The sequence below is a fragment of the Macrotis lagotis genome, chromosome 1 (genome assembly GCF_037893015.1).
Source record: "Macrotis lagotis isolate mMagLag1 chromosome 1, bilby.v1.9.chrom.fasta, whole genome shotgun sequence".
Taxonomy (NCBI): domain Eukaryota; kingdom Metazoa; phylum Chordata; class Mammalia; order Peramelemorphia; family Peramelidae; genus Macrotis; species Macrotis lagotis.
In genome coordinates this window covers 164,447,395-164,473,484 of record NC_133658.1, presented here as the reverse complement: position 1 = coordinate 164,473,484, position 26,090 = coordinate 164,447,395, and the positions used below count along the sequence as shown (strand labels likewise).

Genomic DNA, 26,090 nt, shown 5'->3' with positions numbered 1-26,090 from the left:
GTCAACCCAGGGCAAGGTGATGAGGTCCTGAATAAGACTAGTAGTGCTAAGAATAGAGATTAAGATATAGGGAACATTTTGTGGATATAGTCTCAACAGGGCTTGGTAACTGACTGGACAGTGGGGTTGAGGTTGAGTAAAGACTTGAGAATAGTTCCCAGGTTGTAATATATGGTTGGACAGGAGAGATTAAATAGAAGAAGGTTCTGTCATGTTTCTTTTAGCTTATACCTCAAAAATATAAACTGAAATTTTATTAGAAGGGCAGAACCTTCCTCCACCTAGTCATCAGACTAATGGAAAAAAAAATCTCATTACTGCTTTCCATGGTTTGGTAACTTTAAGTAGACTTTGGTTATGATATACAAATGTGACCTAGTGCCTTAGTTGGTTCCCAAACACAGAACACCTTTTCAGGGTGTAGAGTCCTATGAAAGTCCTATTCAAGTGAAATGGAAGTGGCCTGAGTTACACAAGGTTATGTTATTGGATCACAAGTTCTGACAGAGAGTTCCAAAATGGAAAAAGTGGGAGGTCTAAGATTGTTATCTGAAGAACAAGACATCATAAATTTGGAGGAAGTCTATCATCAAAAAATTGGTTACCAAATGATTTTTAAGGTTTTTTTTGTTGGTCATAGTAAACCATGGAACTATTTATTAAGGTTTGGTAGAATTGTGATCTGTGAATGTGGTATGTTGAAATCATGGATTTTTGCTGTATTAAAGAAGGATAAAGTCATGAGTTAAGACATGTCAAACAGTCTGTGTCCTGACTTCTGTTCTAACTTACTGGCAAATAAAGAGTTCAGTGAATTGCAGAATAGATATGGAGTCAATACCTGAGGTAAAATCTTACCTCAGATACTTACTGTGTGACTGCACAAATCACTTAACCATTTTCAACCTCTATCCTCATCTAGAAAATGGGGGAAGCTAGGAGATGCAGTGCACAGAGCACTGCTCTTAGAGTCAGGAGAACTGGAGTTCGAATCCGACCTCAGATACTTGATACTCACTAGTGACTTGGGCAAGTCACTTAACCCTGATAGTCTCACATCCAGGATCAACTACAGTTGTCCTGATTTATATCTGGTCTCTGGATTCAGATGGCTCTGGAGAAGAAAATGAGGTTGGTGGTTTAGCACAGCATCCCCCTCACTCAAATCCAATTCAAGTGCTTGTCATGGTATCACCTCCCTGATGTCATGGTCTTCTTGGAAAATGAAGGACAAACATTATCATTATTATTATCTAGAAAATAGGAATAATAATGGTACCTACCTCCTAAGGCTATGAGGATCAAATGAGATAACTACTATTTGGGAGATTTTTAAACTTGGACCCTTCTGGCAGTCTGGTAAAAACCTACAAATCCCTTCTCAGAATAATGCTGTGTACGTAGGATTACAAGGTAAGTCACTTATATATGGAAACGGAATGAGGGATGTGATCTAAGAAATATATGAACACAAAAGACAATGGACTTATCAAATAACAAAAGCAAGACATAAACTGGACAGCCTATATTATCTTTTGATATTTTCATAATATCAAGAAAATGTGAGGAAGAAAGTCCACTGTCCTTGGGATAAGTCTCCATTTTAGTTCTTCAGTACCTACAATGCTCCATGAAGAATTTGCTAACTTGAATAGAAAAATCAATGAAATGTCCAAAAAACCCCAGCAGAAATAAAAACCTAGTCAAAAAAGCATAAAAATATAAACAATGATAATGTAATTCTTCCCAATTATCTTTCCTCCTCTAATCATCTCTCACACTGCAGCCACCTGAATAGTCCTTTCAAAGCGTGTTCATCATGCAGCTCCTATGCTCAGAATACTGCAGTGGTCCACTCTTTCCTTATCTATACCCTATTCATCTTCTCTGATGACTTTAGCCCATTTCTAAATCTGTCTCATTTCTAACTCCCTTAGCCTTTATTGTTTTCATCCCCCAGGTTAGCCGTATTGTGTAGCATATAATGCTGTCTTTTCCACCCAGATCGATTTTTACATTTTTTGAACTTTGGATTTATACATTTTGTATCAAATTCACTTTCAAGTATATTCCCCTTCTAGTCCCTAATATGAGAATTATCTCTTCACTGCAATAAAAACAAAAGAGAATGAGAAATGCAGAAAGACAGATAGAAAAAATAACAGTTTGACCAAATGTACTAAAATGTCTTTCTAGTCTGACAGTGATTCCTCCCACTTATGTCCATTTCTTCTACAGAGACAAATTTGGTCTTATAAAGCTGTTTCCCTCTTTTTTATCTATATAACTCATCTTGATTATATCATAAATTCCTTGAGGAGAAAGATTGATTCTTCTATATCTTTTGTACACAAATAATACACAAATAAACTGAATACAAGTTTTCCACAGAGAAGATACTCAAATTATTTTGAATGAACTATATCCCCTTCCTTTCTTTAGGTGACTTCAAAATTTGTCTTCATTAGACTTGATAATGTTATTGAGCTGGCATGGTTAATTGTTCACAGTCTCAGAGAGAAAAGGGAACCTTTCAAAAGTTTTCCCAGAGATCACTGGCTGACATAGACAACTTTGTGGTGTTGTAAGACAACCTTTTCTCTACATTTTCAGTTATATAGCTTCAGTTTTGAAGTTTTCATTGAATGGGAAGGATTCAACTATACAGAGATAGGAAGATGAGCAGCACTATAGGAATAGATTAGAGATCATTTTATTCAGCCCCTTAATTTTACTGATAGGGTAAGTCCCAGATAAGTGTAGATATAAAACTTTCCCCTCCTTTTGATCTAAGACCTTACTTTTTAGGGTTCCTTGCCCCTTCTACTATATCCATATCTATTTCTATGTTTATGTCTATTGAAATGTTTCTTTTCTTTCCTTTAGGACTCTATCTAGCAATGCTGCTAGCTCCAGTAAGAACTTCCAGTGGACTCCTTTGAAGTCTCCCTGAATTTTATTGAATTGTAAATTGGGCCAGGGCAGCTAGGTGACACAGTGGATAGAGCACTGGACCTGGGTTCAGATCTGATCTCAGACACTTAATAATTGCCTAGCTGTGTGACCTTGGGCAAGTCACTCAAAACCGCATTGCCTTAAATAAATTCTTAAAAAATGTGAATTGATCACAGTGTAAAGTCCTTAAATCTAAGTTCCCTTGAGATTGTACCCTCTTTATTTTCATCTAACCTTAATATGAACCAAGGTTGCCTGCTGAGTGGCCTTTTATACATGTTGAAGGATTTATCATAATTTTACTGTAATTCAGTGTTGGCCGATTAGGAAGTTTAAGTGGATATCCAATATCCTAGACTCCAAAAAAGCCTATCATGGAGTCTTTAAGATAACCACAGACACTATAATCTAAGTTATGAGGCCATTGCCAGGCCAGAAGTCCTTACTCTGTCTGGTTATAAACATATAAAATGGAAGGGATGGGTAAGAAATTCATAACAGCTGTTCTTTAGGTAATGCTCACATTCCTCTGACAGACTCTCAGCACTGACATCTTTGTTGGCTAACATAGAAATTGCTGAGCTCAGCCCTTTCCACTTTTATTGAAAGGAAAGGTTTCTAACTGGAATTATTTGCTTTTGTTTTGTATTTTTTATGATGTTCTCTACTCTTTCTCCTGATATTTACTCAATTTAAAGTCTCTGCTTTCTGGAGGAGGAGAGAAACACAGCAAGGGGGAGGCAAGAAGCCATGAAATGCTTATAGTTGTCTCCCCATCACAAAGTTTTTTTTTTCCTTTAGTTCAGTTGCTGTAATTCTAACTTCATGACCAGATGGTCCTGCCACACAATTGGAATTTCAATGCCACCAACAAAATCTCCACATATTCCCTGCTTGGAAAATGAATGGCAAGGAGTAAGGAGACAGCATGACTCCAAGCTTCCACTATAGGACTCCTGGGGAATGTGCCCACCAGTCAAGACAATGTAAAGCACCACAAATTAAGTATCATGAGCATAATGCAAATAGTCTGTTTGACCTATTGTCTGTCTTGTATGTAATAGAACATCAAGACCACCCAGAGTTAGTAACACTGCAGAAAAGAGGGGTCTGATTGGGACCACATTACTCAAATAGCAGTATTCAGACAATAGTTTCAAGGTTTGTCTGTGGGTCTTGGGGAGACATCTGCTTATTTTTCCTAACATGTCAGACCCTAGTGGAGTGGGACATAATCCAATAAGGAAATTTGTGATCAGGAAGGAGACAAATGACAGCTATGAACTAGTTGTAAGACAAGTTCTTCTGGAAATTGTAAAAAGCACTTCATATCCTTTTAGAGTGAGACATTCCCAAAGTTGGATGAGTTTTTCCATAAGTATGATTAGCTATGTATTCCTTATTAATCATGTTTTCAAGAAATTCTAGATGTTAGTTTTTAAAAGTGTTATATCTATAAAAGGGAAATGGAGAGACAAGAGAAGCAACCAGAGTAGTTGTTTGGAGTTTTTTCTTCTTATTTTGACTTACAAAACTCCAACTGGAAAGTATTATATGATTTTGACCCAGAGAGAATCTTAGAGACCATCTAAACCAATGACCTAATTTGTTAATTGAGACAGAGGCCCAACATAAGTAAAATGATTTCCTCAGTGTCATACACAATTGATAAGTAGTAGTCAAGACTTGAAGCCAGGTTCTTTGATATAACTCTCCTAACAGTATTCTTTATTTTTAAATTTTAAAAAGTATATATAAGTACAAATACAACAAGGTCATAATAAAATTGTCATTTTGTCCTCTGGAACTTTTTACCAAAAAAAAACTAAAACCCAGGTAGTCCAGGATGTATCTCTCAAAATACCTCATTCTAAAAGTCTAGTCTATCATCTTTCTTTGAATAAATGATAAACATATATTTTCATCATTGCTTCTGAACATTTTTTCTTTCTCCACAAGAAATAAATGGTCTTAATCATTTTCAGCCTCCTCTATTTAACTCAATTGCTGCTTGATCTGTAGTTCTATGGTGCCCAGCAGTCACTCCTTCTAAAATGATTCTTATAGAATTATGACAGTTTTTGTATTCCTCCTTTCTTACCTTATATGACTTTTATCTTCTGTACATAACTTTCCCCCAATAGATCAGTCCATTGATGAGTTCTCCATGCAACCATGTTGTTTACTTCAGACAAACCTCTTTTCTTCTCAATGGAATCATTTAACTTTTATAGAAATTCATTTGTTTGAATTTCTCATCACTCTTGGACTGATTTTCTTTATAGACACATAATCCATAAGAACTATCCAATGTGTTTTCCCTCCCAAATCTAAAGTGTACATTAAACTGGAGGGAGGGCATTTTTCTTTTTGTCATTGCAAACAGTTAGTTGTCACTTGTACATTTCTTGTCTTTTCCATTGCATCAACCCATTCCTTATAGTGGATGAAAATCAGATCCACAACAGAATTTCCCCTTAAGGTTTTTCATATTTTGAAGGATAGCAGCAGAGTAACAACAATAATAACAACCATTAAGGCAAGGCAACAAATAATTCAATGTTCCAATTTTTTTCAAAGAGAAATATCTCTAGCAGATATGAAGACTCCTATATCACTATTGCATCATATGTCTATGACAGACTTAAAAAAATCTTGGATTCTTTGGCTATGCCTATTTTCTTTTTCTGTTCAGTCTGTAATATACTTCTCTCTTTTTTGTTTTTTGGTTTTTACGAGGCAATGGTGTTAAGTGAGTTGTCCAAGGTCACACAGCTAGTACTCAGAACCTCCTCACCCCAGGGCCTGTGCTCTATCTACTGAGCTACCTAGCTGCCCAAAACCACATTTTTAAAAAATTAATCTTCACCCAAATATTCACCACTATTGTTTCCTCTTCTGATTTGTGGACTTAGTCAGAAAAGTTTACTTTCTTAATGTAAAATATCAACCCATTTGCTTTTGCCCACTCTATTTTGGATAAGATACACATCAAGATTCATATTGCAGTAAATGGGTATCACTTGACAAATTTTCAGTGATACCTTTGAAGTCATATATTGCTCTTTGTGTTAGAACTTCTAATTTATCTTGCTTGTGATTAACTTTGGGAATTTGCATATAAATGTTTTTGAGGTCACAGATTTTATTTGCTACTCATTCTTTCTCTGGATTTTGATTCATGAATTCTAGGTGTCCCAACTGTTATGATTCATTCTTAGTTGTAGTTACTCTATATTAATTAGTTGAGTAGAAATTAGTTTGCTCCTCCCTAATAAAATTTAATTTTTTAAAAATTGAATTCCTTTGGACTGGATTTGTAAGATATCAAACAAACACATTCTTTCCATCCTTTGCTAGATATACTTTATCTCTGGCAAGGAGTCTATTGTAACTATTTTATGTTGTGGTCAAAGATCCTTATTTCATTCTCAGACACCATATTTTTAGATAGCTATTATTTCCTAAATGTTTTCCTTTCCTATTGAATTCCTTGTCTTCAATGAGAGGCAGTCATGAAAATCCTGTGGTTTCTTGTCCAATACTTGGTATTCTTTGACCAAATGTATTAGATTCCTTTTTCAATCAGTCAATAGACATTTATCAAGTTCCTACTATGTAGCAAGCACAATGATAAAAATCAAGGATACAGAGAAAGGGAAAAAACACTACCTGTTTTCAAGGAACTCAAGATCTAATGGAGGCAAACAGCATATAAATAATTATGTACAAACAAGATTTGCTATATTGGTTTTTCTAAATTAATTACTACCTGTAACAATATATTTTAATATATTAATATTTACTATTTAATATATAGGGTCTCTACTATGTCCTGAATTTCTATCTTATAGAGACAATAAAGTTCGCCATTTTTATCAGTTAACAAATAACTTCCTCTGTTCCCCTGAGCTACCAATAGTTATTATTCCCTTATTCCTCTGACCTCTTCTGAATGATCTCTCACTCAGTAACACTGCTGTATCTACATTTTTCCATGGAGGACAAACATCTATTTTCTTATAGAAACACCTAGCTCTGTCTTACTCAGAAAACCCCTCAAATTTGTATTTTATCTCCAAGTCATGTTTCTTTTTCCTTTCCTTCATTCTCTGCATTCTTCTGTTCTCCAACCTACAGATGCAATTTAATTCTATTCAATAAACATTTATTAAACTCCTACTATATAACAAACACTGTGCTAATTTTCCTTTACTACTTAAAGCTTTTTTAAAAAAAATAAATTCTACTTGTTTTCTTTTATATTGATGACCTTTTTTAATAGAATATTTTCCTGTCCTGGAATGTAGATAAATGTTTCTTAAGTGCCTTCATATTCTCTTATAGTCAAAGCTGGATTGAACTTTGAAAATATACAAGTCATTTCTTGCTGACTGAAATACAAATATCATATATGCATGCCAGGCACTGAAATTTTGTTTTCATATCCTCCATGATGAATAAGGTCCTCAGACTTACCTATCTATTGCATATATATATATATATATATATATATATATACATATATATGTAAGTATGTATGTATATAATGACAATTCACTTCCTAACCATCTCCTTAAGAACTTTACTTACATTTTATCACTTATAATAACCTGATAGTCACATAAAACTCCTTGCCATTTTCTTCAACAATTTGATAACATGTCCATTTCCCTTTCTTTACTCAGCATTACTTAACTTTTCCCAGTTTTCTTTAATTGCTGATTAGTTTTTTCTCACTTGTCTTCCCAAGTGACTATCCTCACCAGGTTCTCTTCAAATGCTTCTTCCTCAAGACCTTCACTTTCTTTCACTTCTTTCAAGTTCTTCCAAATTCAAGTATTTCTTTGTCAACTTCAACATTTATCCAGTTCCATAAATCTAAAGTCCTCCAATTTCCTTCTCCCTTCTCAACTCATCTTGTCTCTTCTCTTGCTCATTCCAAAATGTAATGTAGAAGATGCTGTTAAACAAGTATGTGTATGCATTATATACACATTAATATGAGTGTAGACATATAATTATACCTGTATATAACATGTATCTATATATAATATATGTATAATTATATTTGTGTATATAACACATGTATAGATGCCAGTATATACCTATATCTACATACATTTATGTGTATAGATACATAAATCAAATGAAGCTCTATGTGATTACAGTACTGTTTGTTCAATGATGTCCTGAGATCTGATAATAAGTAAGGTATAAAACAGTTGTTTTTTAGTATAATGGAAGATTTTATTTTCAGAATTTCCTTTTGATGGAAAGATTCTCTTGGAAAAGATCACAAGAAGTCAGGAAACCTATCTCCCTGATTCTCTGTTTTTGGTTTTTATTTTTTTATTCTACCTATAAATAAAGGGATTAGATTAGATCGTCTCTAACGTTCATTCCAGTTCTAAATTTCAGTAATTTTGAAATCTGATATAATGAAAATAATGATTCTGGAATCGAGTATCCAAGTTCAAATACCGCTTTTGATGTTTTCTCTTAAGCAGTTCATTTTGCTTCCCCCAATCTTAGTTTCCCTCAACTGTTAAATTAAGGAATTGGACTGGATTATTTCTAATGATCTTTATGCTCTATAGTATACAATTTGTCACCCTTAATAATAGTCCACTGAAAGAATGTTATAACGATTTCACTATGATGAGGAATATGTTTTCTAAGACCTAGTAACAAGAAAGAATGTTAATCTTGGGGTGGTGACAAAAAGCAGGTTGTACGATGCCTGGGAAATCAATCACTGCCCTCTGCCCTTTGAACTGAAGACATTTCTGTTAGGAAATGGTAGGTCTGGGAGGAAAGAATTCCTTCTAGGTCTAACAGTTTCTCATATAATACAATTTCCCAACTCCCCCATCCCTCTATCCTGGCCTCCCTGGAAATTAAAATGAATCAATCTGTTTCAAGAGGGAGGCTCATGGCAAGGCAGGAAACCAGGCAAGAACACACCAGTCACACCCAGTTCAGAAACAATTGTTCAGAAACTGAGAGGATTTATAAAATGGGCAGATAAATAAAGGTAGGGAAAGAGTAATTTTCAGTAAGAGAACTCTTCCTCTTCCTTCCTGACTCCTAAAACAATTCAACACATTATACTCCTCCCCCTTCCCCCATCTCTACTCCCAATTAATATACAATAGTCAAGACAGGCAAGCAAAAGAAAAAGGACAATCATTCGAAATTCTGCAAGCTGTGTAAGCCCACTCTGCCAGGTGGAGTGGGACACTGATGTGGCACAATGATGTAGTAGCTGAAGACTGTCTAGTGGCACAATGATGTGGTAACAGAAGACTGTCTAGTGGCCCAGTGATAGAGTATCTAGTGGCACAATGATATGGTAGCTGGAGACTAATGGCACAGTGATGTGGTAGCTAAAGACTGTCTAGTACAACCCCTTCTCTAACTCCAGGTTGCCTTGGGCTTTCTAACCATTTTATTCATATCCTTGTACTTCACTTCCTCAGACTTATCCCTTCTTACTTTCCTTATTTAGTGTAGCTAAATAATCCCCTAGACACTCTTCTGGATCTTCTTCCTTTTTCTTTCTATGTTTCCTCCTTTAGTGTTCTCATCAGCTTCTATGAGTTAAAATATCATCTCTATGTAAATGACTCCATTTTTTCCACACACTCCTAATCTCTCACCTTGTTGCTCATTTTCTCATTATCACTTACCTTCTTCTAGGAAGCAGTCTAATTGTCCCATAGACTTGTCCAAAAGGTGCTCACCATCTTCTCCCTAAACCTGACCTTCTTCCAATTCTTTCATTTATTTTGACAGTAAAAAAACTATACTATCTAGTCATCTAGGACTATAACCTTTGATTCTTCCATTTCTCTCCTGAACCACCCCAGTTCCAATCACTTATCAAATGTCATCTATTCCCATACCACCACTCACCTTCATTCCCTTCTCTTCACCTACCCAACCATAAGCTATATTAAGCTCTCATTACCTCTGATAATTATCGTTTGCTCCTGTCAGTAGGAGATAATCTACTAAATGCCCCTGCTTTCAACCCTGCTCTCTACATCCCATTTGATATAAAGCCAACAAAGTAAGTCGTCATATTCTAAGTTTCCAAGTCTGGAGTTAATGGAGATAAACTAGGTGCTAGTTTATTGGAAGGTCCAGTTACAAGAGAGAGGGAAGAAGAAATGGGTGACCAACTCTAGTTCTCTTTGGTTGGCTACTAGGAAACTGGAGTTTTCTATGGTATTTAGTATAGTGGATGGCTTGAACAAATAGAAACTTTTATATTATTGCAGTCCTTTTAGTCATTGAAATTCTTCCTTTGACACATTAACCTGTGTCAATGTGGCATAATTAAAAGCATTTGCTTGTAATTAGACTTGGCTTATTTGATTTTGATTTTTGGCCAATTTAATTTTGAATGATAAAATTTAGATGCTATTCATCCAGTTTTGTCCTTCTGATTAAAGGAGCAGGTGACACTTTACCCAGGAGTAATTTAAAGATTCACTTTTATTTTGTTTTATGTTTTCGCTTTTATTTTTCCCTGGTTAAATGTAAAAACAAGTTTTAGCATTCATTTTAAAGTTGCAGTTAGGTAGTACAGTGGATAAGCACTGGCCCTGGAGTCAGGAGGCCCTAAGTTCATATCTGGCCTCAGACATTTAATAAATACCTAGCTGTATGACCTTGGACAAGTCACTTAAGCCCATTGCCTTGTTAAAAAAAAACAACACTGAGTTCCAAATTCTCTCCCTTCTTCCCACATCACTCCCCTTATTGAGAAAACAAGTTATTTGATATAGGTTAAAATGTGTAGTCATGCAAAACATTTCTATAATAGTAATGTTTTGAAATAATACATAGGCCCTCATCTGCCCCCCCCAAAAAAAACCTCAAGAAAATTCAAGTTAAAAAAGTATTCTTAAATCTGTATTCAGACACCATCAGCTGTCTTTGGGGATGGAAAGTATTCTTTATCATAGGTCCTTCAGAGTTGTCGGGGTCACAACATTTCTAAGAAAAAGTAAGTCATTTACAGCTGATCATGCTACAATATTGCTGTTACTTTGTGTGTGTGTGTATGTATATATATAAAACATTCATCTATCTATATTTATAAAAATACAGAATTTGCAAAATTCAGATTCTGCACAAGGTACATTCTCAGATCCTTGGGGATAAGTTAATTGATCAAACAATCAATGACTACTACAGTAGATATAGTTTTTTGGTCTTTTTTGATACAGTACATAAGGGAATGACAATGTAGACTGAGCATAGGAAAATTGATATTAAGTTTAACAAGAATCCTTTGGATGAGACTTCACTATATACACCAAAAAAATTATCTGCTGGAGGAAGACTGCTAAAGGTACGGGTGGTATCAACTTTTCTAAAGTATTTAGTACAAAATTCTTTGAGACATGGGTGGAACCCTGAGTGATGGTTTGAAGAACATACTCTCAGAGCATCCTGATTAGAAATGGAAGCAGAAAATGACTACTTAGTCATATTTGGTATTTTGAATCACTGACATTCAAGAAATACCTAGTGTCTTTTTCTCCAGGTCTTATCAACAATGATAGACCAGGAAAAAGCTCTTAGAAAAAAATTTATTTCAGGTTGCTATTTGGATGATTAAACTGATAGTACAGTACATGAATTCATTTGGTTTGGGGAGATGAGGAGGAAGATCAGCTTGGGCCATCTAATTTAAATGGCAATGCATATGACTAAAAATTTGTCTTTTAAGTGCTTTCACTTAAGGACTACACAGAATGTTTTGCAGAGCTGGGTATTTGGCAATTATGAACTATGTTGGACATTTTGCTATAAAAAATATAAAACTCTAAAAAAGAAGAAAGAATTTTAACTATTTAAAGGCAAGAATTTCTGTCCCTGGAAATATGAACTGCAAAGTCTGCTTATTCAAAATGCAGTATATTGAGCTCTGACTATTTATGAGTGATAATGCATCTGCCTGTTTTAACTCTATCTACCCTTTGCCTTTACAGTTTGATTGGCAACACATATTCAGATCTTGTTGGACTCAAATGTTTTCCTAATCATTCAGGTTTTATAAAACTTCTTGGATCAGGGATGTATTTGTGATTATCACTTTCCTGATGACTTGGAGAGTCAGGGAGACAATAAGTTAATATAAATTTGCCAAGCTTTGGGTTAAGAACTAGACCTACAAAGGAAGGTAAACAAAACAAAACTGTCCCTGCCCACAAGAAACATACATTCTAAAAGGAGAGGATGACAAGTAAATAAATAATAGATGAAGGTTACTAAAAACAGAAAGTAGCTGGGAGGAAACTGGAAAGATATGTTGCAAAAAACAGGCTCAGGTAAAACTTGGTTGGTTCAACAGACTCTTGCCAGGTGCTAAACAGACTCCCTAGAAGGATGTGAAGGTATCTGCATTCTATAACTCTTCTGGTATCTTCTCCAGGTACTTCTTAAAAACTGAACATGAGGAAAAGACTGAATAGGACACATGTACAGTTCAAGTGGCAGCAATGTGGGTCACTTTTTCCTCTGATCTTTGAACCATTACCTGGAGATGGCAAACTGAGTTGAAGTGTTTTGTGTCTCTGATGTTGCTTAGCCATCTGACTGACATTTGTAACTGTGATCTTCAAGTTTCATCACAGTGTGTCGTTGGGGTACCTTCTTAGGTACTCTTAGCTGAGTTCCTGACCAAATTTACTATAACCATGATAGCATCAATACTTCAAGCCTTAAAGTCTTCAAAACTGTTATTTTTAGCAATCTAGGTATTCCCAAATGATATGAATTGCAACTCCTCCATGCCTTAAAAGATGGTTTGTGTGTGTGTGTGTGTGTGTGTGTGTGTGTGTGTGTGCGCACATGTGTGTGTGATTTACTGGGAGCAGAATGTTCCTATGTTGTCCAGTCTTCTAGTGATAAGTTTCCTCTAACACAGTAAGTCTGGCTGATCTTCCTATGGCAGATTGTCACTGGGTTATCTTGATAAGATCTGTCAAATTTTGCTCTCTGTTCAAGACCCAGTGTCACCTTCATGCCATGAATAGGTATGAGTAGATCTTTATTAGAGGTAAAAGGATAAAATGAAAAATCTACAATACCTACTGTGGGCTAGTACTGTGCCAAAATCATCAAATGATCCCATCCTTTAAGGAACTGTCTCATTGTTCATATATATTGAACCAATTGTTATGTTTTTCCATTTCTAACTTCACAGCATCTCTCACATCCATTCTCTTCTCATTACTCATGCATCCAACATTCTAATCTGGGTCCTTATCACACCTCACATGGACTACTGTAATAACCTTAGAACTGATCTTCCTGCTTCAAGTCTCTTCTCATGCCAATATAGCCTCCACACAGATGCCAAAGTGATTCTCACTTATCACAAATCTAATCATGCCACTCCCTAGCTTACTAAAATCCAATTGTTCTCTAATAGTTCTAAAAGAAAACACAAACTCCAATATTAGACTTGTAAAGCTGTTCAAAATGAGACCCCAAACTACCCTTTTAGTCTCTTTGTTCATCATTCTACTTCCATATTGTAAGGTCTACTCATAATGACCTTCTTCATATACGGTCCTCCATTTCCCATATACATGATCTTGCACTAATCATCCATTCCATGCATGAGAATGCCCTTCCTCCTTGCTTCATAGAATTTATTACTTCCTTCATGAACCAAATCAAGCACTATCTTCCATATGGAGGACTTTTTGATCCTCCTCCTCAAAATGCAAGTACCCTTCTTCCCCAAACTATCACATATTTATTCTGCATGAACATATGCTCTCATCACAACACTCTAATAGAATATGTACTCCATGCTCCCCCACACCATATTTCCACCTAATGAGGTTTCTAGCATATAATAGGATGATTAAAATTACTTGTTGACTGACTGGGATGGGGAAGGAAGAGGAGGAAGAATACCAGAGGAGAAATAATCAAAAGTTCAAACCAGAGTATAAAAAAGGATGCAGAAAAAGGAGAGATCCCCAGTGGGCTAGAGTAGGAAAGCACTCACAGAGAAGGAGGGAGGGTCTTGAGCAGTCTTAAAGAATGAGGATTTTCATAGATGGCAAGATGGATGGAAGAGGGGGTAAAATTCAAGCTGATGTGATTCTGATAGACATCAACAATTAGACAACTTCATCAATCTTCTATTGAACTCCAATTTGGAAAAAAATACATTACCCAAAATGTATTTGGCTGTAATTTCAACTTTTCTTGTCTACTGACATCATTCCTTCAGAATTCATTTATTCTTAGAAACTTTTTTAAAACATGTATAACTTATGCAGTAAAAACAAGGTGGAGAGAAGAGGAGAGGAAAGGACAGAAGAGGAATTTTAGAGTAACTAACCAAATAAGCAATTTGTAAAAGAAAATAATTGTTTTCAATAATCCACCTTTGTGTTGGGGAGAAGGGAAGGAAAAGAAATAGATTGTTTGTGATATTTATTATATGTTCATAGGAAAGATAGAAAACTAAATATCCAATCAAGCATTTGAGATCTCCCTCACAAGGTTCCAAGTCATCTTGGAAGGTACAAGTATGGAAGTGAGGTAGGAAAGGATAAGGATAGAATTAGAAATCCCTGTGACCCTCATAGGACCAAATCATTACATTTATGGGATTCTATAGTTAGTGTCTTATAAACTATGTGTTGGAGAATAAAGTCAGGATCAAAATGATCATTCCTGCTAGAGAGCACTTATTCCTAATTGTTAAATCCTATACTAAAATATCATCATGACATAGGGGTCTTAGGCTCCCAAAGGCTGTGCCAGTGAAAGGCAAGCTTTCAAAATTTGAATCCCTTGAGCTTGGGACTATCTGGCATGTGGTATATGAATAACAAATGCTTATTTATTGAAATAAGATACTTTATTATAGAAACTTAAAACTGGAAGGGATCTTTCAGGACATCTAGGCCAAGTCACAGATCAGGGCAGGAATTCCTATCATAATATCTCTGTAACCCTCCATTCTATCATTGCTTGAACATCTCAGTAATCAGTGGGTCACCTTCCTTGGAAGTCATTGAAAGCAAGACATCACTTGTCACAGACCTTATTCAGATGGAAATACATCACCTCTGATACTTATTCCAATTCTGAAAGTTCTATAATTCTGTGATACTAGGGAATTTAAAACCTCAATGACATCCTATTTAATTTTTAGATAAGTTTAATTATCATCTACAATGAGCAAAAGCATAAACTTCTTGAGGACAGATGTATCATTTTTCATCTCTGTATCCTCATTAGCAGCACACTGTCTAACAGATATATTTATTTGCCTACTGCATTATTGAATTGAAATGTCCATTCACCCATTAGACAAAAATAATAAATGTTATATCAAAAAGAGATCTTGAGATAAAATTAACATAAAATCTGATTTTATTTTACCTTTGAGGAAACTGAGGCAGAGAGACCTAAAGAGACTTGTCCAATATATGACAAATTCATTGAAGAGATTCAGTAAAGAACCTTTATCTCTTTACTTCCAAATAATTTAAATTTTTTTTACTCTCTATTAAAATAAATAAAATCCTTCTTTCATGTGATTGTGCTTTAATTATTTGAATTCAGTTATCACACACTGTTCCCAAATTTCTTCCATGCTAAATGTCACCAGTTCTTCCAAATTACATACAGTCTCTCATTTTCTTCATAAACATGTTTAGCAATACAAACAAAGCAGCATTCGCAGTCTTGGAAACTGTACAAGGACCTTTGGTTGCATCCAGTGAACAATCATATGCTTGACTATTTCTCTATCTACAGCCTGAAAAGGGAATGAAAACTGATGATAACATTAACCTAAGTAAATAATCATTAAAACTAATTTTTCTAATAAAGGAAAAACAGAAATTCTTACAAAGTAAAAATATGCCTTTTGGATTTTCCATTATTTTTGCATTATCGTTTTCTCTCTTGCCCTTGTTCAACAAAGACTTAAGAGCTAATTGTCTTCAAACATTTGAAGAATCATTCTCTGTAAGCATAATGGTAGAGAATGAAGATTTGTTCTGAGGCTAGCATAAAGTTGTGTACTAAAACACAGAGAGAGAGAGAGAGAGAGAGAGAGAGAGAGAGAGAGAGAGAGAGAGAGAGAGAAAGAATTGGTCCCTGAGTGAAACTCATATAACTAATTGACCTTAAACCATGCAGCCATCTACCCAGGCCAACCTGCCATCCACCTGATGACTACTGTTCCTCTGTCTTTAAGTTCTAGCTTTCTACTTGTTTTTCTTGGAATGATTGTAGAAAAGGCAAGTGAGAAGGACACCTTCCCCAGTATATCCCTCACAGTATTAAACAATTATACAAATTACATCACCATTAATTTGGTTGGCACAGTTGTCTTCAAAAAAAATCAAAGGGCAACTATTATTATTATTATTATTATTATTATTATTATTATTATTATCATTATTATTATTTCTGGTACAGTAATTAATCAATAGGACATTGCTTTTGGAATGACCCTGTCATCTACACTTCTGTGGATTCACTCACCATCCCTGTGACTTCATTCACTATGGTCATTCTTGCTTAAATGTGTAATCTTTTCTTAATAGAATATAAGCTCCTTGAAGTCAGGATCTCTTTCATTTTACATATTTTCTATTTCAATGCTTACATCAGAATTAGATGCACAGCAGATGTTTAATTATTGTCTTTTCTATTCATTAATTCACTTAGCTACTGATATTCATTTAGTACTTTACAAACATTTTATTTTGGGGGTCTCACAAAAGTACTATGAGAGAGATTCTACAAATAGTATTATTGCCATTTTATAAATAAGAAAAATGAGAGTCAGAGACGCTATATATGTGACTATGGTCACACAGCAAGTAAATAATGTAAATGGTAATTTGATTCTAGGTCTTTCTAATATTGAAATGAGCTATATACCTACTACATTTCTATCTAAAAAAAAATCTCCCACAAAACTATCAAGGAAGAATTTCATTTCTACTTCCCACATTTGGGTAATTCAGAAAAACATATAGGTGAAAAAATATTTTAAACAATGTCAGTTCTCCATAAGTTTTGTCTTCAAGATGCCAAATCACTCAATGACCAAAAATGTATTAAGAGCTATCATGATGTTAATATTACAGTATTTGAAATCATCAAGATGATTGACTTCATATTCTTCCCCTTTCAAGCCATATGTTTGACATCCCCTAGATGTGGCCAAAAAGAATCCTGCTTCAGAATATGTTCTTTGTTTTTCATTCTGCTCCCCATCAGAGGCAGGTCTTTAAAGGCACAGATGAAGAATCTATCTGTCATATTTCAGTGAGTTGCTATTTCCTTTTGTTCTTTGTTGAGAAGTCCAATCAAGGAAACTTAACTCATTCTTTTCATTATTTGATTTTTCTTGTTATTATCCCATGGCTCTCATTAGTTTTAGTTGACTTTCAAAACTCAAGAAGCTTCAGAAGGAAACCAACAATTCCCTAGGACTTAAAATAATTAATCTAAATGTGTGGGGACCTCTTTCAACACAAGTGCCCAATTGAAATTCAAGCCTAATGCCCTTGTCTTTTCCTGACAGTTCCCACTCATTATTTTGGCATGAATATGTGGAAAGCAATTGTTTCAATTGATTAAGTGGCTTATACACAGTTAATTTCCTGAGACATTGACTTATATAGATGGAGGACAAGCATTAAATCCTACATTTGCCACATGCTACCCTTATGCCTCAAGTTAGTTATTTATCCTTTATGGATTCAGTTTCCTTATCTATAAGATGATAGGGCTAGATTATATGGCCTCTTAGGTCCTAATATAGCTCTGTCTACAATTTTTTGATCCAAGGTAGTGTGTGCCTTGAGAGGGAGCATGGCACAATGGAAAAAATGACAGATTTGAGGTCAATAAATAAATGTTTATTAAGTGCCTACTGTATACACTAAGGAAATCAAGAAAACAAAAGGCAATACTTGGTCATAAGGAGCTCACAATCCAATGGGAGAGACAACATGCAAACAATGGTATACAAACAAAACCTAACAGGATAAATTGGAAAAGATGAATAGAAGGCATCAAAATTAGAAAGGATTGGGAAAGACTTCTTAACAAAGTAAGATTTTAGTTAGAATGGGAAGCTGGGAGGCAGAGATGAAGGATACCATTGCAGGTATGGAAGTCAGTAAGGGAAAATGTCCAGAATGAGGGAATGGACTTTATTGTACAAGGGACTTCAGGGTATTACATTAGTCTAGGGACAAAATGACAATAATCTACACCAAGATGGTGTCAGCATCAAAGGATAGAAATGGGCATATGGGATAAAGGTTACCAAGGTAAAATCTATGAACCTTGGCAACAACAAATTGGACATGGAGAGGACTAAAAGAGAGATGACACCTGGGGTGTGAGTCAAGGTGACTAGAAGAATAATGTTACTCTCAATGAGGATAAGGAAATGAGGAAAAAGTGAAGGTTTGGGGGAACCAATAATGAGTTCAATTTTGGACATGCTGAGTTTAAGATATCTATGGGACATCCTGAGTTTGAATCTTGGCTCTGCCACTTCCTACCTGTAGAATGTAAATCAATTCAGTTTCACCTCCCTAGAAAGCAAACTAAAAGCATGAACTGAGAGTGCTGGCACACTTGGGGCAAGTACTTCTCTAGACATGTTCTTTGATGAATGCATCTTGGTCCTTATTCTACTAAAACCTATTTTCCCTAACTTTACTTTTGTCATCTCTGAAATGAGAGTCTTAGATTAGATGACTTCTAAGTTCCTTTCTAAAACAAAAATGGATGATCTTATGGCCATAAGTTATAAGTGAGAAGTACTAATAAATGCTGTAAGATTCAGAGGAACAAGGTAGGCCACTCTGGTACTGGATATTTAAGGAATATTTTTTTCTAATGTGATAGAAATTTTTTTTAGGTTTTTGTAAGGCAAATGGAGTTAAGTGGCTTGCCTAAGGCCACACAACTAGGTAATTATTAAGTGTCTCAGACCAGATTTGAACCCAGGTACTCCTGACTCCAGGGCTGGTGCTTTATCCACTATGCCACCTAATGTGATAGAACTTTAACTGAGTCTTGAAGTATGGGTAGGCTTTTGACAAATTGAAGAGATGGAATTACATAGTTCTGAGGAAGGTGGAAATAATGGAAATATATTGTAAATTATATTTGGGGTTTTTTCCTAGGTGACCCCAGGCCCCTTTTAAACTCTAAGTTATCTCCTGACGAGGAATTCTCAAGAGCAATGTTGCCAAACAAATAGTAGACCTCTGCAAGTCGTATACTGACTTAACAAAATCAACACAAAATAGCATCATCCATGCTGTATGATATATTCATTTATTTTATTACACATTTCCCATTTCATTTTAATATGATTTGGAATGCATTATACATTTTAGGTTACATGGCCTGAATTTTGCATTTCTGCTCTAAAGAAGAGTTTGATTAAAGATTCAGAGGTAGGAAAGTTTTATTCAGGGGATATTTTAGTTATTTATCACTCTAAATAGAGGGTTCAAATAAAATAAGGAATCTGGATCGCTAAAACCCTTCATTCAGGGGTATAGGGCAATGTTGCCAAAGCAGAGTAGGGTCAGAATAGAAAAGACTTTGAAGGGCATAGTCAACCTTATCCTATAGGCATTGGGAAGAAGTTTAACTTCTTGAACAAAGGAGTGATGCAATAAAAGAAATACTTTAGGAAGTTCAAACTAGTCAGGATGTAAAAATGAATTAGAAAGGAATGATACTGATAGCAAGTTGGGGGATTTTTGCAAAAGACTGTGCAATTTGCATTCACAACACATACCTTTTTATTATATCTTCTTTTTTTAGTCTTATTCATAAAAATTATCAGGATCACAGAATAGAAAATGCATTTTAATATATAATTATCAAGTGAAATATATTTAAGCACTTTACTCAATAATCATACTTAACATCTGCTTATGCCTTTCCTTTTTTATTTGAGTTTAAATGAGATAATATATGTGGAAAACTCAACTAACTGTAAAATACTAAAGAAATGAAAGTTTTAGTGAAGTGATATTTAAATAACAAAAAGTACAATTTCAAGTTTCTTTATATAGAAAGGTATGCAAATGTGTGTCTATGGGTTCAAATGTCAATATCCATGAATGACATGCCAGGTGCTTGTAAATGGTGTGTGTAGACCCAAATGGACTGATTAATCTAGGATCAAAAAGACGATTAGACAAATCTACCAAAAGTTGTAGTTTTCCTAGAGCAACTGGAGATAAAATCCTAACCCTATAGAAACTTTATAACTCAGAAAGTCCTGAAGATTCTGCTAATCATCTAAACAATGAGATCTAGACATTACTTATGACCTTACTGACACCCAACATTTTGAAGGGGTATTATCCAATCCTTAATTAAGACAATTATCTTCTTTATATTCCTCACTCACAAAGTCACAAGTAAAATAGAGTAACATCATCAAAGAACAATGAGGAATCACTCTGAAAATTGATAGAATAGGGTTCATAAATATTTTAAATATATACCTTGGTACTTATAAATCAGATTATGTAGTAATAGAACTAAAAATTAACAGTAGATAACGATGGTTCCAACTTAAGCATAGTGACATGAGGAGAGGAGGGTCAGGGCTATGAGGGATAGGATCCTTTGTGTCAGATCTCATTTTTATTCTCCCAAGTTCACTGGAATCCTTTTGGGGGGAAATGGAGGTGAAGACAGAAATTGGGGAAAGTATTACTGAACATAATTCTAATACTAGAGATTGGTTGGAATTCAAGGCCACAAACCTCAGTTCTCAGTAGCATTCTACAGAAGCAAGGCTTACATCATATGTAGTTGTTTTCCCCAGCATGAAAGGAGAGATAATAATGTAATACCTCCCTTACAGGTACTTGTGAAATTAAAATGAGATAGTATAAAAAGTTGTACCAAATGTCTTATTGGAGGTTTAAGCTTTAATAACCCCTTCTTTTTCTAATGCATCACTAGAAGGCAGTGACTATACTGAGACCTTCTCTCATTACCAAAGGGATTTTCTTAACAATTCCAGGAACTGAAAAGTAAATAGGGCTGCCAAGTAGTAGGGAAGGTCATTCATGTGAGGTCACTTACTTGGCTCAGGAAGCCTGTGTTTCCTATATGGGATTGGGTCCCTCCTCTGCTTGCTGGGCTTCAAATATTCTCCAAATTTAAACATTAAAATAACATGGCCCCAAAGGAGCTTCCTATTTCTGACTGCAAGGTTTACAGAAGCAGGGAGAGGACCTTGCACATACAATGGGAGCTGTGTTTCCTTCAAACCAAATTAATCTATCTCCTTGCCCCACAATCCTGCCTCCTTTGTTCTGTCTATAATATCTCTTAGTTTAAAAGCAAAAGATACCCAAACCCACTCAATCATAGACAGATCATTGTCCCTTTGGTACTGAAGTCCAAGGAAATGAAGTTTATTCAGCCACTGTTATTTGTGTTATTTGGGCAGAAGAGGGTGGGAGTGATTTGTTTCTTCTTTCTTCACAAATATCCCTGCCTGGAAAAGTAAAGTCTCAGCCAGTGTTTCCTGTTCCTTACAAGTCTTTAGTGTACACTTCACCCTCATGAACCAGGAGCTGAGCTTCCCTGGGAGGATAGTTAGAAGGCTAAGAGCCCAGCATTTGGAGTCAAAGAGGAAACCAATGAATCAGCACAGGCGACTCACTTCCTTTCCTTTTTACTTTAGGTGTCCCCTCTCTAAACGATGGCAAATCACAAAGTTGGAAAGGACCTTAGAGACCATCTAGTCCAATTCCTTCACTTTCCAGATGAAGAAACTGAGGCCCAGAAAAAGAAAAGTGACTCTCAAAGCTAGCTAGTCAATGGCAAAACAGGCACCACAGTTCCTATATCTGTTTTCCCTATTCAATTTTCTTTCCATGCTGCTGTTACAGGCAAAAAAAAATTAACAAAATTTATAAAGTGTTAAAAATGCATCGACTATAGACTTGAACTCAGAGTCAAAGAAATGGCTCCAAATTCCCTTTCAATTCATTCAATTTCTCAGTTCCTCAGTTAATTCTGCAAGGCTAAGTTTGAGAAGTATTGTTGATCTGCATTTGTAAGGGGTCTTTTCCTGGCCCAGAGTTCCCTACACCAATATGAAACACAAGTTCAGATTCAGAAAAGGAAGTGGAAAGAAATACTTTCAGTTCTCGTTCTTGATTTCTCTGCAGCATTTGACACTGTTGGCCAAACTCTCTCCTACTAAATACTTTCTCTTCTCTGGATTTTCCTGACCTTGTACTCTTCTGAAAATTCTCCTACTCATCTGACTGCTTCTTCTCAATCTCCTTTGATAATTCTTCTTCCAGGTAACACCCTCTAACTATGTGTATCCCCTAGGCTCTGTCCTGGTCTTTCAAATTTTTTCTCTCTTGATGACCTCATTAGGTCCTGATAGTTATTTTATCTTTTTTTTTATTAAGAGCACTGTCAAGTAAGTATACATATCATTCCTTAGTCTCTCAAACTCCAGTTTCAAATTATGTGAAGTTTATTAGGCCTTCCTAAAGTGATGTCCCATAAGCAACACAAATTAAACAATCCAAAACAGAATTTATTTGGGGTATGATTTTAACCCCAAATTTGTGATTATAATGAAATGAGTTACTGGTGAGGCATTGAACAAAGATTTATTTTGCCCAAGCATTGCCCAAATATGGAGTGCACTTCACTTCTCCGCACTCAATCCCTTTGTGTCAGTCACTCGCCAAGTCTAGGGGAATCTGTTATATACCCCGAACAGGAAGTTGCAATAGGAAAATAGTGAGCCTCCCTCAGATTCACTAACTTTCCCACTTTTCCCCCAAATAGTACTATTTTAAACTTAATATATATATATATATGTATATATATATATATATACATATATATATATATATATACCAAGAATATCTGCATATTTGATGTGATACTTGAATTTTTACTTTTATTCATCCCATGCATCCAACTATTTGTCAAATTTTCCTGTTTCTGTCTTTTTAATATCTCTTGTATAAGTTTCTTTTTATTCATCCTAGTTCAGACCCTTGTCAATCCTTACCTGGACTATTTCAATGGTTTCTTATTTGGCTTTCTTGTTTAAGTCACTCACCACTCCAATTCATCTTCTATATAATCATCAAAGTTGTTTTTCCTAGCATGAAAGTAGAGATAATAATGTAATATCTCCCTCACAGGTACTTGTGAAATTAAAATGAGATAGTATAAAAAGTTGTACCAAATGTCTTATTGGAGGTTTAAGCTTTAATAAGATTTACATCTTTTGGGAATTAAGACTTTTGAGACATCTTAATGCTTTGCAAAGCCTAAAGTCTATATAAATGTCAGCAATCATTATTAATAATATTATTAGATGGAATTATTAAATCCATAAATGAAAATAACTTCAAATAAAGTTCTATCTTTCTGTTGACTTATAGCAACATTTTAGAAGACTTTTGTCTTCTTTTCTGGTTTGTCTTCATTTGGCAATTGCTCTTAATTTATTTGATCTCTCAGCTTCTCCATCACATATTAAAGTTATATAGGATTTAGAGATAAAAGTAGTAATACAATCTAAGTGCATCATTTTTTCAGAAAACGTTTAATGTTCAAATTGTTATAATAATGCAAAGAAAGTTTATGGGTAATTTTTAAAATGAATATTCCTTTTACTGTACAAATGGTCCACCTTCCTCAAGGAATTTTTTAGTTATGTTTATAGTATATGTATACTGTATATGTATAGTATCTGTATAGTATACTATACTACAAATACTACATATTTATATCAAAATGATCTTCATTTATTTCTACTAATCAACTTAAAATAATGTAATTCTATTCATGGGAAATTAACATATGATTAAAATATCTGATGCTTTTTAATTAGCAATACAATGAGTAATGGTTTTAATTTTTAAAAAATACCTAATCAGTTTGAAGGTGGTGCTGGTTCTAAAGTCAGGAAGAAATGAGTTCTCTTTTTAGCAAGTAATATTTTATTTTTATAACTATATATAAAGAAAAATTTTAACATTCATTGTAAAGGGTTTTTTTTCATTTACATGCAAAGACAGTTTTCAACATTCATATTTTTCTAAGTGTTTGTGTTCCACATATTTCTGCTACATTCCCTTCCCTCCCACCCACCCCTACCCCATGGCAGTGAATAATCTGATGTAAGTTGTACAAGTACAATGGTGTTTAATATATTTCTATATTAGTCATGTTGTTAAAGAAAAATAAGAAAGGAAACAAAAGCCATGAGAAAGAAAAAAACATAAAAGAAGTTATAAAAAGTGAATATGGTACACTTTGCTCTCTGCATTCAGTCTCCATTGTTTTTCCTCTGGATGTAGATGTCCACTTTTCATCACAAGTCTTTTTTTTGAATTGCCCTTGACCATTGAACTGCTGAGGGGTACTGAGTCTATCATAGTTGGTCATCTCACCAATGTTTGTAATATGTACAATGCTCCTCTGGTTTTGTTCACTTCATTCAGCATCAGTTCATGCAGGCTTTTCTGAAGGCTAGTCACATATGATTTCTTATAGAACAAAAGTTTTCCATCACATTTATATACCATAATTTGCTCAGCCATTCCACAATTGATTGATCTCTCCATTTTCAATTCTTTGCAACTACAAAAAAGAGCCTCTATAAATATTTTGACCATAAAGGTCTTTTCCCCTTTTTTATGATTTCCTTGGGATACAGATCTAGTAGGTGTATTGCTGAATCAAAGAGATATACACAGTTTTATTGCCTTGTGGGAATAGTTTAAATTTGTGCTCCAGAAGGGTTGCATCAGTTCACAACTCCACCAACAATCATTAGTGTCCCAGTTTTACCCTAATCTCTCCAACATTGATCATTTTTCATTTTTTGTCATTTGAGTCAAAGTTGTATTAATTTGCATATCTCTAACCAATAGTGATTTAGAACATTTTTTCATAAAATTAGAGGCAGTTTTAATTTCTTCATTTAAAAGCTTCCTGTTCATATCCTTTGACATTTTATTAATTGGAAAATGACTTGTGTTTTTATAAATTTGACTCAGTTCTCTCTCTCTCTATATATATATATATTTTAGAAATGAGTGCTTTATGAGAAACACTAGATATGAAAATTGTTTCTCAACTTTGCATTTTCCTTCTAATCTTAGTTGCATTGCTTTAATTTGTGCAAACTCTTTTTTAATTTATCCATTTTGCAATTTATAATATTCTCTGTCTCTTGTTTAATCATAAACTCTTCTCTCCATAGATCCAACAAATAAACTATTCCTTGTTCTCTTTAATGGCTTATGGTATCACCCTTTATGTCTAAATCCTGTGTCCATTTTGACCTAATCATGGTATAAGATTTTAACATTCATTTCAAAAAATTTTTGACTTTCAAAGTTTTCTCCCTCCCCTACTTCCCCATAATGGTAAGCAATTTGTTATAGATTATTTATATATTAGCTATGTTGTGAAAAAAAGAAACAGACCAATAGAGAAAAAAACATAAAAAAATTGAATGAGAAAAAGTCTGCACTCAGATTCTATCAGTTCTTTCTCTCTGGATGTGAATAGCAATTTCTATCATTAGCCCTTTTGAATTGTGTTGAATCAGGACAGCTAGGTGGACCAATGAATAGAGCACTAGTCCTGGAGTCAGGAGGACCTGATTTCAAATCCAGCCTCAGACACTTAATAATTAGCTAGCTATGTGACCTTGGGTAAGTCATTTAACCCCATTAACTTACAAAGCAAAACACAAAACAGAATTGTGTTGGATCATTATTATTGAAAAGAACTGTCATTATAATTGATCATTGCACAATATTTCAATTACCATGTACAATGTTCTGCTGGTTCTGCTCAATTCACCTTGCATCAGTAAGTCTTTCCAGATTTTTTTCTGAAAAATGCCTGATCTTTCTTATAGCACATCCATATCCACAACTTGTTCAGTCATTTCTCAATTATTCAGCATCCCCTCAATTTCCAATTTTTTGACAACATGAAAAGAGCTGCTATAAATATTTTTTGTACCTGTAGATCCTTTTCCCTTTTTTAATGATCTCTTTGGT

The 26,090-nt window shown here is 34.7% G+C and overlaps 2 long non-coding RNA genes across 6 annotated transcripts in view; one reads left to right on the top strand and one right to left on the bottom strand.

Annotated features, from left to right (window-relative positions):
- The window catches only part of LOC141504369 (uncharacterized), a 70,445-nt gene extending 66,008 nt beyond the window's left edge, over positions 1–4,437 (top strand). For all 5 annotated transcript variants that reach the window (XR_012473331.1, XR_012473329.1, XR_012473327.1 and 2 more), the window contains one exon: positions 2,887–4,437. This is a non-coding gene — a long non-coding RNA (uncharacterized LOC141504369). The remainder of the gene's footprint in view (positions 1–2,886) is intronic.
- Positions 1–26,090, bottom strand: part of LOC141504371 (uncharacterized) — a 136,899-nt gene that overhangs the window by 64,462 nt on the left and 46,347 nt on the right. The gene's annotated exons all lie outside the window — the stretch shown is intronic.